At 42.5% G+C, this 16,284-nt stretch overlaps 1 long non-coding RNA gene across 3 annotated transcripts; it reads left to right on the top strand.

Annotated features, from left to right (window-relative positions):
- The first annotated feature begins 1,299 nt into the window (after window positions 1-1,299).
- Window positions 1,300-15,799, top strand: LOC125911116 (uncharacterized). 3 transcript variants are annotated; one of them, XR_007454255.1, is made up of 3 exons: window positions 1,300-7,662; window positions 11,930-12,038; window positions 12,141-15,799. It is a non-coding gene; the product is annotated as an uncharacterized LOC125911116 (long non-coding RNA). The 3 variants fall into 3 exon arrangements; XR_007454257.1 differs by having other exon boundaries at window positions 12,138-15,799; XR_007454256.1 differs by having other exon boundaries at window positions 11,927-12,038.
- Window positions 15,800-16,284: the final 485 nt, after the last annotated feature.

Genomic DNA, 16,284 nt, shown 5'->3' with positions numbered 1-16,284 from the left:
AGGTGTTTACTTTGCCAAGACTGTATTTAGTAAGCGACAGGAATACACTTCTATCTGATTTTAAAATTCATCCTCTCTCCTATATTCATACTTTGAAGCTTCTATTCCAGAAGTTTTAATAGGAGTGTGAGTATTTTAAAAACCTATTTCACAAACATTAATGGAAATTAAAAAAAAAAAAAAAAAAGTCTTACCCAGTTTTGGATTTTTTTCCCTTCCATATTTGCTTCTTGCCCATAGCAGATCTTGCATTGTGATCATGGCCAGTTAATTTTTAAGATCCTTTTCTCACAATTGTTTTCTTCCAAACTGGAAATGTATTTACTATTTTTTTCTGCTTGTCAAAATAATAACACCTATTGTAAAAAAATCTGAAAATGTAGAAAATTATTCTTTTTAAAAACCCTCTAATCTCGTGTAGATACATTGTAAGTACTTCTGGGTTCCATTCCATATGGAAGTAAATACAGAGACCTCTTCCAGAATGGAATCGGGCTGTGTTCACTATTTTATAATCTGCCTCAATATATCATGGCTTTCTTTCAACCTCAAGTATAGATCTACGTTCTCTGCCAACGATTTTTCATTGTGTGCGGTGCTCATCCCTATGGTGAACATTGAGATAGTTTCTAATTTTTCAACATCAGACATTTTACCTCCACTTTTACACACTTAGGGTTTGACGTCATCATGGTTTCTTAGAAATGGAAGTAGTGAACAATGTATATCTTTGGTCATGTATCATTTTTCACAATGTTAATTAAATATCTTGCTGTGTGTGATGTTTCATTTGTGCTGCTTTTTGGAATAAGTTCTTCTAAAATCACACGCATGGCTTAGAAGGATTAACATTTTATCCTCTCAACTAAATTGCTATTTAAAGGGATTGGTTTAATTTTTACAAATACCAAAAAGGCACGTGGTCCATTTTTACTTCAATATCCAGTTGCCACAGGGAATTCCAATTTTTAATGATTGCCAATTTAGGGAATATGAAATAACGCCTCATTTTCCTTTTTTTGATTACTTGTGAAGTTGATTTTTCTCGTGATTTCCTAGTTGCATTTTCTCATGTATGGATTGTTTTAAAAGTTAATCTAAAAATATTAATTAGGTCACCTAAATTTATATTTTTATTTCATCACTTTATATATTTGGGGATTACAGAGACACAGAGGAGAACCTTTCTAATGCTAATGATGTCATTTAGTTTGGGATGAATAACCTTGTCCATAATGGGATTTCGAATCTAGATAACTGCCAAGGTTCCTTCTAGTTCCCTATTTTTTTTTTTTTTTTTTTTTTTTTTAATCAGAAGAGAGAATTACTTCTTTAGATCCTCTAATGGAACTGCTCATCATTATTCAGGCTCACAAGTGCATCTTTTCTCCTTTCCCTGTATTTGATACATGCAGACATGGCTCTTTTGCGGGTGCATTAGTTTCACTGTGATGTGGCTGGATGTAGGTGTTTATTTTGTGCCTGGAATTTGATGGGCCTCGAGTCTGGATTGCTGTTGTCACTAGTTCTGCAAGTTTCTTGATCATTAGGTCTTTAAATGTTACCTCTGCCATATGGTCTTCTGCAGTAACTTTTAAGGTTTTTAAGATTTTGAAAGAAGCTACTATGACAAAGTCATAAAGCATCACTTCTTTTAGTTCTCAAACCTCACTTAAAAAGTCAAAATTGTTGGGGCACTAAATAAAATTCTGTGTAATCCTAGAAGAATTTTAAACATTCAATTTTTTATGATTCTAAATACCAGTTCAGACTATATTTCCAGGAAATTATCACAGAAGAATGTTGTGTACTTATAGAATACATTAGTTATGATTTTAGGACAATACAGTTCCTTTCAAGGCTTATTTTCAGTTAGTTACTAAACATATTTGGGTAGCTCTCTCAGAGAGAGAAGTGAAGAAATAACCACATCTTCCAGGGAAATCCAACATCCTAAACTATGGGGATTTTACAATAGAGAAACTTGCAAATTTAGGGCCATTCAGAAACTCAATATTTTGAACTTTTATTTAGACATAATACCTTCAAAATACGTAACAATTTTGACTTAAATTGTTTTGAGGTTTATTTTAAGAGAGAGTGTGAGTGGGGGAGGGCAGAGAGAGAGAGAGAGAGAGAGAGAGAGAGAGAGAGAATCCCAAGCAGGCTCCACCATGTTGCAGGGCTCGAACTCACGAAACCACGAGATCATGACCTGAGCCGAAACCAAGAGTCTGACGCTTAACTGAGCCCCTCAGGTGCCCCAACAATTTTGACTTTTTAAGTGATGTTTGAGAACTAAAAGAAGTGATGCTTTATGACAAAGTCATAGTAGCTTCCGTTTAGCGTTATTTTGGTGCCACTTTGCTAAATGATTTTTTTTTTAATTTTTTTTAACGTTTATTTATTTTTGAGACAGAGACAGAGCATGAACAGGGGAGGGGCAGAGAGAGAGGGAGACACAGAATCCGAAACAGGCTGCGGGTTCTGAGCGGTCAGCACAGAGCCCGACGCGGGGCTCGAACTCACGGACCGTGAGATCATGACCTGAGCCGAAGTCAGACGCTCAACCGACCAAGCCACCCAGGCACCCTGCTAAATGATTTTTAAACATTATTTTCTATAGTCCTCACAACCTTGTATGTAGGGCTGACTTCTGTTTTACCAGACAAAACTGGCTTAGAGACGGCGGTTTACTTGCTCAAGTAAGGGGAGTGGCAGAACTGAGCTTTGAACCAGCTCTGACTCGAAGCGTGCTCAGAACCACTTTACAATGCACAGAAGGAACCCATCATCCAGACCCGGGAGGGAGGAGGGAGGCCGATGGGATAATAATCTGGGCAAGGACAAGGGCAAGGACAAGGGGCTCTGGAGAGTAGGAAAGATCTCAACCCTTCCCAGTGTAGACTTAACAAAGGAGTAGCAGCCTTGACAACAGAATTTAAGACCGAGGGGGAAGGATGAGCAGAAGCTGAAGGAAGCCGGAGGAAGAGGGGTTTGTGTTGTGGATACTCTATAATGATGGGAAAGCAGCTTGGCCAGTTTTCCCCCCTCCAGGATATCAGAGCATTTTTAAAGGACGGGGTGTGTGGGGAGAGAGGAGTGTAGAAATACTTTCCTTTGCAGAGTAGTAGTAATTTGGACTTCTCTCAAGCATGCATATTGCACCTCTTCATTAAAGATGGTTACGGGGGCGCCTGGGTGGCCCAGTCTGTTGGGCGACTGACTTCGGCTCAGGTCATGATCTCGCGGTCTGTGAGTTCGAGCCCCGCATCGGGCTCTGTGCTGACAGCTCAGAGCCTGGAACCTCCTTTGGATTCTGTGTCTCCCTCTCTCTGGCCCTCCCCTGCTCACCTCTCTCTCTCTCTCTCTCTCTCTTTCTAAAAAATAAACATTAAAAAAAATTTTTTTTTAAAGTTGATCACGGTCATTTGCTCCTCAGAGTGCGGTCTGGGGACCCAGGCCAGATGCTGCCTGGGAGCTGGCTAGGCCTGCAGAATCTTATCCCTTGGTGGTCAGCCAGCATCTGCCTTTTAACAAATCTCAGGCGATTCGTACACATATTGAAGACATCAAACAAAGTGCACTGACTGAGGCCCTACCTATGTTAGGTAAATAACTTTAGTATCTAGCTTTTTAAGTCCATACACATTTCTTAGGCTCAAATTGCTCTAGAGAATCTTCAAACGGTAGATTTAAGAAAAACTCAAAAGAAATGATGTAAAAGCGCCTGGGAATGAAATTTCCTCTGAAACATGTTCCGTGTTCGGTATGTTTCTAGCAATGAGGAATCAGGGCAGAAGGTATCTCACCTCTTGACAAAGGAATTAGTAAAGACATGTGCCAGGGTTGAGCTCCGAACACATAAGGGCGTTCGTTAGGCGATGCTGTAAAATGCAGGTGTGTGTGAGCGAGGGTGTTTGTGGAGGAGGGCGATTTGAAGGACCCAGGTTTCACTGTCCCCTGACGCCAGGCAGTGGAAGGGGAAGGAGGCCTGCAGATGACAGAACACAAGCACGGGAGGACACCGCAGTGTTTCCTGGTGGTGGCAGTTGAACCACGTGGGAGCAGCTGGCTCAGAACAGCGGCGGAGAGGACGGTGAGGGTGTGCGTGTCACTTCCCCCGCTGGCCAAGGTCTGGCCGAGCTTTGGCCCCGGGCTGGCTGGCGAGGCAGTGGTTCCCGTGATGACTTTAAAGAAATGATTTTACTTTTTTTTTTTCTTGTACCCCAGCCATTTACCTTTGCAAATTTACAAGGAGTCACATCACAGATCTATTGTTTACATTGTTTACAAAAGTAAAATCTGTTCGTTGAAACAAACCTTACAAGAGCCCCTCCCCGTCCAAAAAGTAACCTCATCACCCTGAGATCACCAATAGCAACATTTTGGTGTCCAGTTTTCCCAGTTATAGCCGTGGGGTTTTTTGGGATACAATTTATATAAATATTTTATCATCTACTCTGACGTTTTAACAATTGGTAAATACTTTTCCCCATCATTAATGGTATATAAAATTATTAAAAAAATTTTTTTTTACATTTATTTATTTTTGAGAGAGAGAGAGAGAGAGAGAGAGCACAAGTGGGGGAGGGGCAGAGAGAGAGGGAGACACAGCAGGCTCCAGGCTCCAAGCTGTCAGCCCAGAGCCCGATGCGGGGCTCAAACTCACAGACCATGAGCCGAAGTCAGACGCCCAATCGACTGAGCCACCCAGGCGCCCCCCTATAAAGTCATTTTAATGGTGGTAGTATCTGTCTCTCTAGTAAGACCATAAATTTCTTTACTAGTGCTGTAGGTTGGGGGTCCACACACTTTACTTAAAATGGCCAGAGACTACATACGTATTTAGACGTTGCAGGCCATGTGGTCTCTGTCCCAACTAGTGGGTGTTGCCCCAGGAAAGCAAGAGCAGTCTTAGATAAATGGATGAGCTGGGCTGTGTCCTGGTGAAATGTGACTTACAAAGCCAGACCGGCAGGCTACAGGTTGCCCACCGCCCTAGTTGAACCTTTAGGCTGGTAGTGTTCCCTAATCACCAACCAAATTTGGGCATCTTTGCTCAGCTGCATTTTCCATAAATTAATCTCTGCAATGGATATTGGGGATGCGTATATTCCAAGTAGGGAGAACATTCCTTTACTAAACAGTTAAGAAACATGCTAAGGATGTGAATAGACAAATCCCCTCGCCCCCCCCCCCCCCCCCCCCCCCCCAAAAGGAACTAGAACCAGCAAATAAGACTTGGGAAAATAGCTTTTCTAGCAGTTTAAATACAGTTTGGGCAATGAGATACCATCTTCTTTTTATAATAATACTAAAGACTACTTAAAAATCCCCCATCAACAAGGATCAAGCAAAATGAACATTCACATCCTGATGGTAAGAGTATAAACTTGGTAAAAATCTCTTGAAAGGCAGTTAGGCAATAATTCAGTTGAATCTTGATCAATCAGTTGAATCTTGATCAATCCCAGTAAGCCTACTCCTGGAAATCTTTCCAAAGGTAACACCATATATACACACAGATTTATGTATAAGGATATTTATTAAAATATGTATAACTAACACAAACTGGAAACACACTAGGGAAATGTTTAGTAAATTATTGTGTATCTACGTTATGGAATACATGTTAAGTATTTAAAATCTTGTTTTCCCAATATTTAGTGACATGTGGTTCAGTATGTAGATAGCCTGTCTGAGTTCAGGCTGCTATTAACAGTATTTTTTCTAATTGTTTATCAGTTGAAAAAGTCACGTGGCCAGTTCACAAATGAAGCACTTAACTGGTGCCTGGATTTCATGGCAGTTGAGAAATTACTTATTTTCCTGTAATAAAGTGTAAATGTATTTGGCACTTTTTTTGTTACTATCTTATCTAAGAGTTGTTCGAGCTTTTAACACACCTTATCTTTTTATGATAACTGCGGCTAGAATTTAATTTCCTAAATATCAATGCATAAAAAATTATTGAACTTGAAAGACAAAAATATGCTTCTATATGAGCTCTAAACATGTATTTCAAACTTCATAGGACATAGTGTGGAAAACATTTCTTTTTGTACTTTAAACCATTTGGAGCGACTCTTAAAACTCAACAAGAAAGACAAACAACCCAACTAAAACATGAGCCAAAGATCTGAGCAAACATTTCTCCACTGAAGATATACAAATGGCCAATAAGCACATGGAAAAAAAGTTCAACATCATCAGTCATTAGGCATATACAAACCACAATGAGACACCGTTTCACAACTACTGGATTGGCTATAATAAAACCGATGAACAGTAGTGAGTGTTGGCGAGGATGTGGAGAAACCGGAACCCTCATTTACTGCTGGAGGGAAGTCAAAGTGATGTGGTGGCTTTGGACAATGCGTTAGCGGCTCCTCTGTGAAGTTCGGCATGGTTACATACGACCCAGCAATTCCACAGCTAGGTGTGTGTATACCCAAGAGAAACAAAAACATGTCTACACAAAAACTTGTATACGAATGTTCATAGCAGCGTTATTCAGAATAGCTAAAAAGTAGATCCCACCCACATGCCCATCAACTGATAAATGGAGAAATAAAATGGTATAACCAGACAATGGAATATTTTTCAGTCGTAGGAAGGAGGTACTGATTCATGCCGTCACACGGATGAACTGTGGAAATATTATGCTAAGTGAAAAAAGGCAGACACAAACTCTGTTTATGATTCATTTAAATGAAGTGTTCAGACTAGGCAAATCCATAAAGAACAGAGAGTAGCATAGAGTTACCAGGGCTGGAAGAAGGGAAGAATGGGAACAGGAAACGATCACTAATGGATGTAGTTTTCTTTTTGGAGTAATAAAAAATATTCTGACATTAAATAGTGAATTTTGTGAATATACTAAAACCCATTGAATTACATACTTTATTGTTTTTTAATTTTTAAAAAGTTTATCTTTGAGAAAGAGAGAGAGCATGAGCAGGGGAGATGCAAAGAGAAAGGAAACACAGAATATGAAGCAGGCTTCAGGCTGCGAGGTGTCAGCACAGAGCCCAACATGGGACTTGAACTCATGAACTGTGAGATCACGACCTGAGCCAAAATTGGACCCTTAACTCACTGAGCCACCCAGGTACCCCTGCATTATATACTTTAAAAGGTAAATTTTATGGTATGTGAATTATATCTCAATTAAAAATTGAAAAAAACCCCACAACAATCCTACGTATGGATAAGTTATTCAAATACTTAGCCTCCCTAATGGACTAGAAGACTTCATCTGAATCCATAGCGACAAGCCAGCACCTACTAGGCACTCATTTTTTTCTTTGAGCGATTAAACAAGTGAGCTAAATACATACATTATCCTAAATTGAATTCCTTGGACTCATTTCCCAGGGGTGATAAAATTGGGTCCCTATGACTCATCTCTTTGTGATGATGTGGTTGCTTTCCCTGCTGGTGATTCCGCTGCTTTCCTTCCTGGCTTTAGCTATCAGCCACTTACCAAATAATATCCACTAGCTCAAGTGATGTTGTATGAGCAGTCTGGTCCTAATGGATTACGTGCCGGCACTTTGTTAACGATCATTCTGAGATTTCACATAAGATGCCATGGTTGCCTGGATGAAGAGACTAGATGGGATATTTCTGCAGTGAAAGCATCTATCACCATGTCAGGTAGTAAGGGTTGAGATGTTGTGGGAGGAGGAAGAGAAGAGACAAGTGGCAATGAGAAAGGAAGGGGTGACTAGCATAGGTATAAACGGAAAATGGGTCCTGGCCCCAAGTGTAGAAGGAAACTGATAGGTACTTTTCTCTGCTTTTATTTATTTTTTTAATTTTGTTTAATGTTTGTTTATTTTTGAGAGAGAGACAGGGAGAGAGACAGAGAGAGACAGAGCACGAGTAGGGGAGGGGCAGAGAGAGAGGGAGACACAGAATCTGAAGCAGGCTCCAGGCTCTGAGCTGTCAGCACAGAGCCCGACTCGGGGCTCGAACCCGCAAACCGTAAGATCATGACCTGAGCCGAAGTCGGATGCTCAACCAACTGAGCCACCCAGATGCCCCTCTCTGCTACTTTTAAAGTGATAGAGCACTGACATTGCTCAAGTCAAGAAACAGTTGAGTTGTCCTTCAAATAAATCCTGATAAATTGGTTTTCCTCGTCCAGAAAGAATGAACAATGCTAATAGTTACTGCTAAAATATGCAAACACATCTAGGCATCATCAGCCACCATTTGACCTTGGGTGTCCAGCCATTCACCATTCCCGTCACTCTGCTGGTGTTTACAGCGAGGGAACTAAAAGCATGGGCTGTAGAATCCCTCAAACCTGGATTATAGTTCCAGCTCCACACCTCAGCAGGCCCTGCCTCTTTGGCAGCTTATTTAATTTCGCCGGATGTTTCTCCGTTTGTAAAACGTGGATCGTGATATCCATCTTTTAGGATTGTCATCAGAATTAAGTTACTTGGATGTCTGTGTGTGCTCCATAGGTGTTAACTATTATTATGTCTTCATTATTAGCATCGTGGTTCTAGTTTCAAGTTTTTACTTGTTTAGAGTCCAAATTTCTTGTAGGTCCAGCCTAATTTTTAAGAATAAAATTTGGGTCTATATGTTAATATTGATTTAAATTGCAATTTTAGCATTACCTGCTTAACCTCTTATCATGAAAATAAACAATATATTCACACATGAATTGTATACATCCAATTAATAGGAATGAGTCTTCAATTCAGAACAAATAAAAATAACGCGTTTTCCACTCTTCAGACAGGTGAGTCATTCCCTAAATAAGTATATATCGGGGAAATACTTTCGAGATAAAATGATCCATTCTGCACCGTCGCTGAACTCACCGACAAATTGAACAGCTGCCGGGACCCTTGGGAGAGTGTGAGCCAATGTTTACAAGGGAAAGAAGGGCTGCTTAGAGAGGTTCGGTGACTCATCGGCAGGCAGACAACTGCCCAGTGATACGGACAAAACCAGATCACACGGTCCCCCCTTCCCACTCAATGCTCACTCATCCCAAGGCACCAATTCCCATGTTAAGGAAAAGAGTGATACTGGTCACTTGCCCTTAAGGTTTTCTCTTACTGTTTGTTGTCTTCAGTTCCCTGCTCGGGCTCCCCAGTGTACATCTTCCCCCTCTCCCGCTGTCCTGACCCCATTCTAGTTCACCAGCCTTACAGCCCCCAGGCTCTTTTCTGACCTCCAGTTCAAAAGGTTTTGTAGAGCCTCCAGTGCAAATGACAGCCTCCCACACTGTATCCCTACAGTCTGGTGAGCAGTTTCAGAGCTGCTCATTCCTGGGTAAAAATACTCAGCCCCATAGCCTATGGCCAGCATGGAGAAGTGTTTGATGAGAATTTGGTCTTACCTGCTGGCTCCTGGTGGGTTAGCGATGTTCCCCCGACACCTGTTTCATGTCCCCTTCAATGGCTCTTAGTTTCTAGTTCTTTATTCTGTTCGGTGTCAGAATAACTCAAAGGGAAAAGAATAGTCACTAACATCCTCCTTGAAAAATGGTTAAAAGCCAGTTTGAAGACACTGGGTCCCAGGGAATTAGGTGTGTTGCTTTGTTCTTGGTCCTGCCGGCCAAACTTTGTACCCCAGGATCGAGAGGCTGATGAATGAACTGAACAAGGGCCCTGGGCCCTGGGGGTTGTGTGGCTGGGTGCAGTGTGGCCTGCAGATGCGGATGGGTGAGAGGCAGGCAGGAGAAAGTCTTCTTTCTGGAGGCTGAGTTTCCAGCCTGTTGAAAACTAGCCGCGACACATGGATAGAGGGTGTTACGCAATCTCCACTAGGACTAGTTTAGGTGCCTCATTCCAAAGGTTTCCTTTTTATTGCCTATTTGGCTTGGGTTTGTTTTGTTGTTTTTTGTTTTTTGGTAGCTCAGTTTTGCTTGTTAACTACACATTTTTGTAACAAGCAATAAAAGCCACAATAACAATAAAACTCTAGATGAATTGCGGGATCGTTTTAATGTGTTTTCAAAAGAGTATTAGCATGATCTCATAATAGCACAGATGAAAAAAAGGCATGTCTGCCTTTAAGATGACTTTTTTCTGTGAGTTGCCATCACCCACTCTGGGTACCTCCCAGAAGCTTGGCAAACCCCAGAGGCCACTTGAACATTCCTTTTGAAAACCATGGATTTTAATTTGAATGAAATCTGTTGTATTATTATGGGGCTTTTCCTTACTCTGCTCTTTTAGATGACGTGCCTTTTAGAAAAGTGTTTCAATTCAAAATATTCCTAGACGAGAGCATCGTGCTTTAGGCTTTCTGGCTTTGCCCTTTTTTGGTGAGTTTTCTGGGAAGCGTGTCTTTGGCCAGAAGCTTAATGACACAGCCCCATTGTGCACTTTAATGAGAAGGGAAATGTCAGGTCTCCAGTGCCTGACCCCCACACCTCACACAAGACACGTTCAATATCCATCACCACTGGCCTTGTAAATGGCTTTAAGTGGATCGTTGGTGACGCGACCACCTGGTGTCAAACCCTGGAAAGAGGGTGAAGTCATTCAGTCATCAAATATTAATTGATGCCTTACACAGTGAAGGAGCCTGGGAAGGCAGCACCAAGCACGAGGGTTCCTGCCCTCAAGAACTTCAAGGGCTTGTAAACAGGCACGTGCATGACCCCACGAAGGTACCAGGAAGATCACGTAGAAAGCAGGTGCTCGCACAGGTGAGGGAGTAACTGACTCTGACCCAGGAAGAGGAGAGAGGCTCAGAGAAAGCCCCACAGAGCTTCCTTTTATTAACACAGTGGGTCTTTCCTGAGGACGTGCCAGGCACTGCCATGAGCAGCAGGAACACGGCCCTGAGAGTGTAGATAATGCAGCCAGAGTTCAACTCTCTTGGAGAGAGAGAAAAAAAAATAAGAGCCAAGTGACACGCAACAGTTGGGTGTTGACAAACAACCTAAGAGCTGCTTCCGATCCCCTGACCAGAGATCACTCTGAGAGGGGTGAGGTTTGATTTCAGAACCTCAAAGCAAAACAGAAGGCTTTTTCTGGCAAGGCGAATATCCAGTTCTGAGCTACCTGATGCAGACAGCGTTCCAAGTGACCTCAGCAGGAAGAGGTAAAGGCTTTCCTGCACAACCCGGAGTACAGCTGTGGTCTACCTCTGGGGTCTTACCCCCCCCCCCCCCCCCCCCCCCCGCCAACTTCTGCAGGCAGAGGAGAAGCCCTCTGGTCCTCTCACTGGTCATTGGCTGACCAGTGCATGCTGGGAAGTGCCTCTTCTCCAGGGCTTTCCGACTCCAGTCCAGGCCCCTTGCTCGCTGGGTCATATTCAGTCCTGAAGCACGGACCATGTGATTGAAAGCCAAGTCTCAAAGACTAGAAATGGAGTCAGTCACAGTCTTGGGTGCCGTGAAGGAGGCAGTAGGGCGTTCAAACAAAAGATTCAGAAAACAGTATCTGCACAGTTCATGGCAAGGATTAAAGATGAAAATCGAAATTTCAACCATGAAAGGGGTTCTCCAACAGCCAGGGACCGGGCTGCTTGCTTGGAATGGAGGCTGACATAAAAATCCAATTCTTTTGAGGGTCTGTACGTGGTCATTGGCAGAAAACATGATAGAACAAAATGTGTCAACTTCTTTCTTTTGAAGATAGCTCTTAAGGCAAATCTTGAGGTTAGCGTCCATTCTCCATGGCCCTGCTTGTTCAGCTCCCCCGGAGCTTGAGGGGCCCTGCGATTGGCCCGCAACGCGCATCTCAGTGCAACTATGACCGTAAGGGACACGACTCTGACAATCGGGGACATTCTTCCCAACAAGCGTTTCTTTATTTAGCTTGCATGAATTTATGGAACACAAAAGATCCTTTCATAGCAAGACAACAAATGAAAGTAAAAAAAAAGAAATGTTAACCATCAATGTGTGGTCCATTATCCTATCTGTGCACTTGATTTTCAGCAGGACAGAACTGCTGGGCATGAGAACGTAGTGGAATTGGCACGTAATGTGAGGGCATGATACAAGCAAGGCACTGAAGTTGTGGGAAAGTATTTCAGAAAAACAAAAATAAGTGAGTAGCCATGATTCCACTTTCAGTCTGTTCCACATGTGAATTGACTCTAGCAGCTGGGCTGACTCTTGTTTTCCTAGTTCTTGTTCACATCACTAGCAGGGTCCATTGAAATGATCGATTTGTGATGTGACAGAGAGGAGAGTCTCAAATTCCAGCTCCGAGTGCCCACGACTGACTTCCAGGTTGTGGGAAGAGAAATGGGGAGGCTTGGAGGAAAGTCTGACCCACAGGCAAGCGCCGTCTGGGCGCATTCTACCAGAGGGGGGCCGGATGCCCGGTAGGGCACTGCTTCTTCCAGCCGCCCTTCCCGCAGCCGCAGCCACGGCAGCCACCACAACTTCCACAGCCACCGCACCCCATGGTGTCAGTAGAGAGGACTTGGGAGAGGTGAGGAGAAGAGGGAGACTCGGGGTGAGGGAGGTCTGATGTTTGCCTCTTCCCTGGGGGCCCTTAAATACTGTATCTGGGGGTTTCGCACAAGATACTGCTCACTCTCCCTCCTTGTTTTGACCAGAGGGATGTTTATTTCCTGTTACTATCTCAGGAGCAGACAGGACTTAATTCTCCTTCAATTTCAGATAAATTACCTTTGCTTTCAAAGGAATCAGAACTGAAATAGATAATAAAACACTGCTTTCCCCCCCAATACATCTGCCTGTGAGTGCAATTCTTTTTTGTTGTTTGTTTTTTGCTTTTTTTTTTTTTTTGTAAAAGAGACAAGTGAGGGAGGGGCAGAGAGAGAGAGAGAGAGTGAGTGAGAGAGAGAATGGATCCCACGAAGGCTCTATTGTAAGAATTTCTTACATATTCTTGGCACAGAGCCTAATGAGGGGCTTGATCAAAAGACTGTGAGACTATTACCTGAACTAAAATCAAGAGTAGGATGCTTTATCTACTCAGCCACCCAGACCCCCTCAAGTAAAATTCCTTTGGTTAGTATCAGATGATCTAAACCATGGAGATTCATCTTTCTCTCTTCTTTGGCAGATCTTAGCCTCTCAGGGAGAGATACTCGACTGGCATTTTTTCTTATCTTTTGTCTTACCCTAATTATATGTATTTTATGTACATTATCTCGTCTAATCGCTCTTTAAAAGTCCATGAATTTGGTATATAAAGTCTCTATTCAAATGGACTTTATATTCAAATAATCTAGGATGTGCTGTACTATGTGTCTCCATTTGGGAAATTAGCACTAACATGGCAGAGGTAATTAGAAGTCCTGGAGGGGAAAAAAGTTTGAAAAGAAAGCAAATCAATTTTCAGCAATGAAAGAATTTCTTACATATCAAATAGAAAATGTAATTTGAAAAATCCATTCAAGGGCTCCTGGGTGGTTCCATCGGTTAAGTGTCCAACTCTTGACTTGGGCTCAGGTGATGATCTCAGTCATGAGATTGACCCCTGTGTCTGGCTCTGCGCTGACAGTGTGGAGCCTGCTTGGGATTTTCTCTCTCTCTCTGCCCCTTCCCTGCTCACGTGCTTTCTCTTTCTCTCAAAACAAACAAATAAATATTTCAAAAAGACCCGTGCAAAATAGCAATAAAATTATAACAGTGCTTAACCCCAAAGACGTGCAAGATATTTAGAAAGAAAATTATTAAATTGTGTTGAAGGACATAAAAGAGGAAATAAATGGAGAAACGTCCTAGGTTTATGGATGGGAGTTCTCAATATCTAAACAATGTTGTGATGGTCAGTTTCCTGTATCTCCTTGCTTGGGCTAAGGGATGCCCAGATATCTGATAAGACATCTTTTTCTGAGTGTGTTTAGCATTGAGATTAGCATTGAGAGCAGTGGACTGAGCGAAGAAGACAGCTTCATCAGTGGGTGTGGGCATCATGCAATCCACTGAGGATTTGGCTGGGACGCAAAGGCAGAAGAAGGGTGTGGGGAATGAGCTTAGGAATTCCCTGAGCTTGCACCGATGGGTTAACAAGGCAGAAAGTAAGAGAAAGCCACAGGATGTACGCATCCAAGATTAGGTAAACAGGGCAAAGGCCCCCAGTATAGGACAAACGTATAGGAATAGGAAATCTCAGGGTGAAAACATCCAAGATGAGGTCAACAAGATTAGAGATTCAGGGCAGAAGTGACCCCCAATTTAGTACAATAGCAGAAATCTGCTTTCACAGGAAGGAAGGACGAAATTAGGTGAACTGGTAAACAGGGCTATAGACCCCTGCGGGGCGAAGTTGCCCAGAGCGGAGCTAATTAGCAAAAGAAAGGTGCCTTGTTGACCCAGAGGTAGCATGTTCTGTCTGTCTTGTCCCCTAGGCAAGTTTAGGTAAACAGAGGTGGCGCCTCACGTCTGCTGTTAACAACCATCTGCCCGGCACCAGGACTTTGTTGTGTATTGACCCAAACCCCTAACACCACATCTTCAACACCCCCTTTCCCTCACACCCGTGAGGTAATGTTCACAGTTTCATTGTCTCTTTGCACACGTCCATCACGCTTGTAAGCCTTCTGATCCTAATAAAAACAAAGCAAGGACCCTTACTCGGGGCTCTTGTCTCCTCTCGGACATTAGCCTCTCTCGCATTTCTACCCTGCGTTCGCTCTCTTGCTGGACAAGAGAGAACCCCAGACCCAGAGTCTGCGACAGAAGGGCAAATTTGCTCTTTGCTTGAGCTGGGACATCCATCGTCCCCTGCCCTCGGACTTCAGACTCAGACCAAATGACATGAGTGGCTCTTCTGATTCGCCAGCTTGAGGGTGGCAGATGGTGGAACTTCTCAGCCCCATGTGACGTGAGCCAATTCCTATAGTAAATCTATGTGCCTGTATCTACACCCAGCCATCCTATTGGTCCTGTTTCTCTGCAGAACATTGATGAATACAGATGTTACTCCTTCCCAAAGTAAGTAACAAATTCATTGTGATTCTGCTAAAAACCCTAAGAGGTTTTTTAACAGACCAAGCCACCCAGGCGCCCCTCCTAAGAGATTTTTTAAAACATGGTCTCTTTTCACTGTTTCTTTATTCACTGTTTTTATTCAAAACAAGTTTTTAGTTTATTTATTTTGAGAGACAGCACACGCAGGGGAGGGGGGCAGAGAGAAGGAGAGACAGAATTCCAAATAGGCTGCGGACCATCAGCACAGAGCCTGATGCAGGGCTTGAACCCATGAACCTTGAGATACTGACCTGAGCCAAGATCAAGAGTCAGATGCTTACCCGACTGAACCACCCAGGTGCCCCTCATTGTTCACTTTTTTAAAAAAATGTAACAGCTTCTCCTAAAATCTGTTTGACCAAACAAAAGGCAAAGAATGTCAAATATGGTTTGTTTGTTTGTTTTTAAGAAGAATGAGGAGAGAAGTTCACCTATTAGATATTGGGACTAATTCTAAAGCTATGATCATTAAAACAGTATGATATTCTGTTACTGAGACAGAGAGACTAGTGGACAGGAACTGAGAGCCCCGAGATGAAATCACACAAATTTTGGAATTTGGTATATGGCAGAAACATTACAAATCAGGAGAAGATCCTAGCCATTCAATATTGGTACTGAAATACTAGGCTATCCATGTGGATACAAATAATATGAGGGTCCTTCATACTCTACATTAAAATAAATTCCAGATCTGGGGCACCTGGGTGGCTCAACTGGGTAAGCCTCCAGCTTCGTCGGCTCAGGTTATGATCTCGAGGCCTGTGAGTTTATGCCCCACGTTGGTCTTGGTGCTGACAGCTCAGAGCCTGGAGCCTGCTTCGATTCTGGGTCGCCCCCTCTCTCTGCCCCCCCACCGCTCGCTCACATGCTCTCTCTCCCAAAAATAAATCAACATTAAAGAAAGAAAAAAGTTCCAGATGATTTTAAGATCAAAAAGTGAAAAGCAAAACTTGACATTTTCGGAAGATATGGAAAATTCTCTTTATGACTTCAAATTAGTAAAGTATTTCTTAAAATATAAAAGGAATAGATTGATTAAGGACAAAATACATGAAAAAGAAGAAAACGTCTTTACAAAATGATGCTGAAAACAAAAGTCAAAACCAGTCACAGGCTAAGGGGAAAATCAGTTTTAAAAAGGGAAACAACAGAAAATGCATAAAGGATATTAACTGAGGAGTCACAGAAGACACAGCTTGACGCGTAATAAGAAGCTCAATGCTACTAATGATCAGAAAGGTAGAAATGAAGGCCACACTGCGGTACATTTTGAATTTTTTTTTTTTTTTTTTAACATTTATTTATTTTTGAGACAGAGAGAGACAGAGCATGAACGGGGG

Source organism: Panthera uncia (genome assembly GCF_023721935.1).
Source record: "Panthera uncia isolate 11264 chromosome C1 unlocalized genomic scaffold, Puncia_PCG_1.0 HiC_scaffold_3, whole genome shotgun sequence".
In the NCBI taxonomy this organism is placed as follows: domain Eukaryota; kingdom Metazoa; phylum Chordata; class Mammalia; order Carnivora; family Felidae; genus Panthera; species Panthera uncia.
The sequence above is the reverse complement of the archived record's forward strand: the minus strand, read 5'-3'. Positions and strand labels throughout refer to the sequence as shown.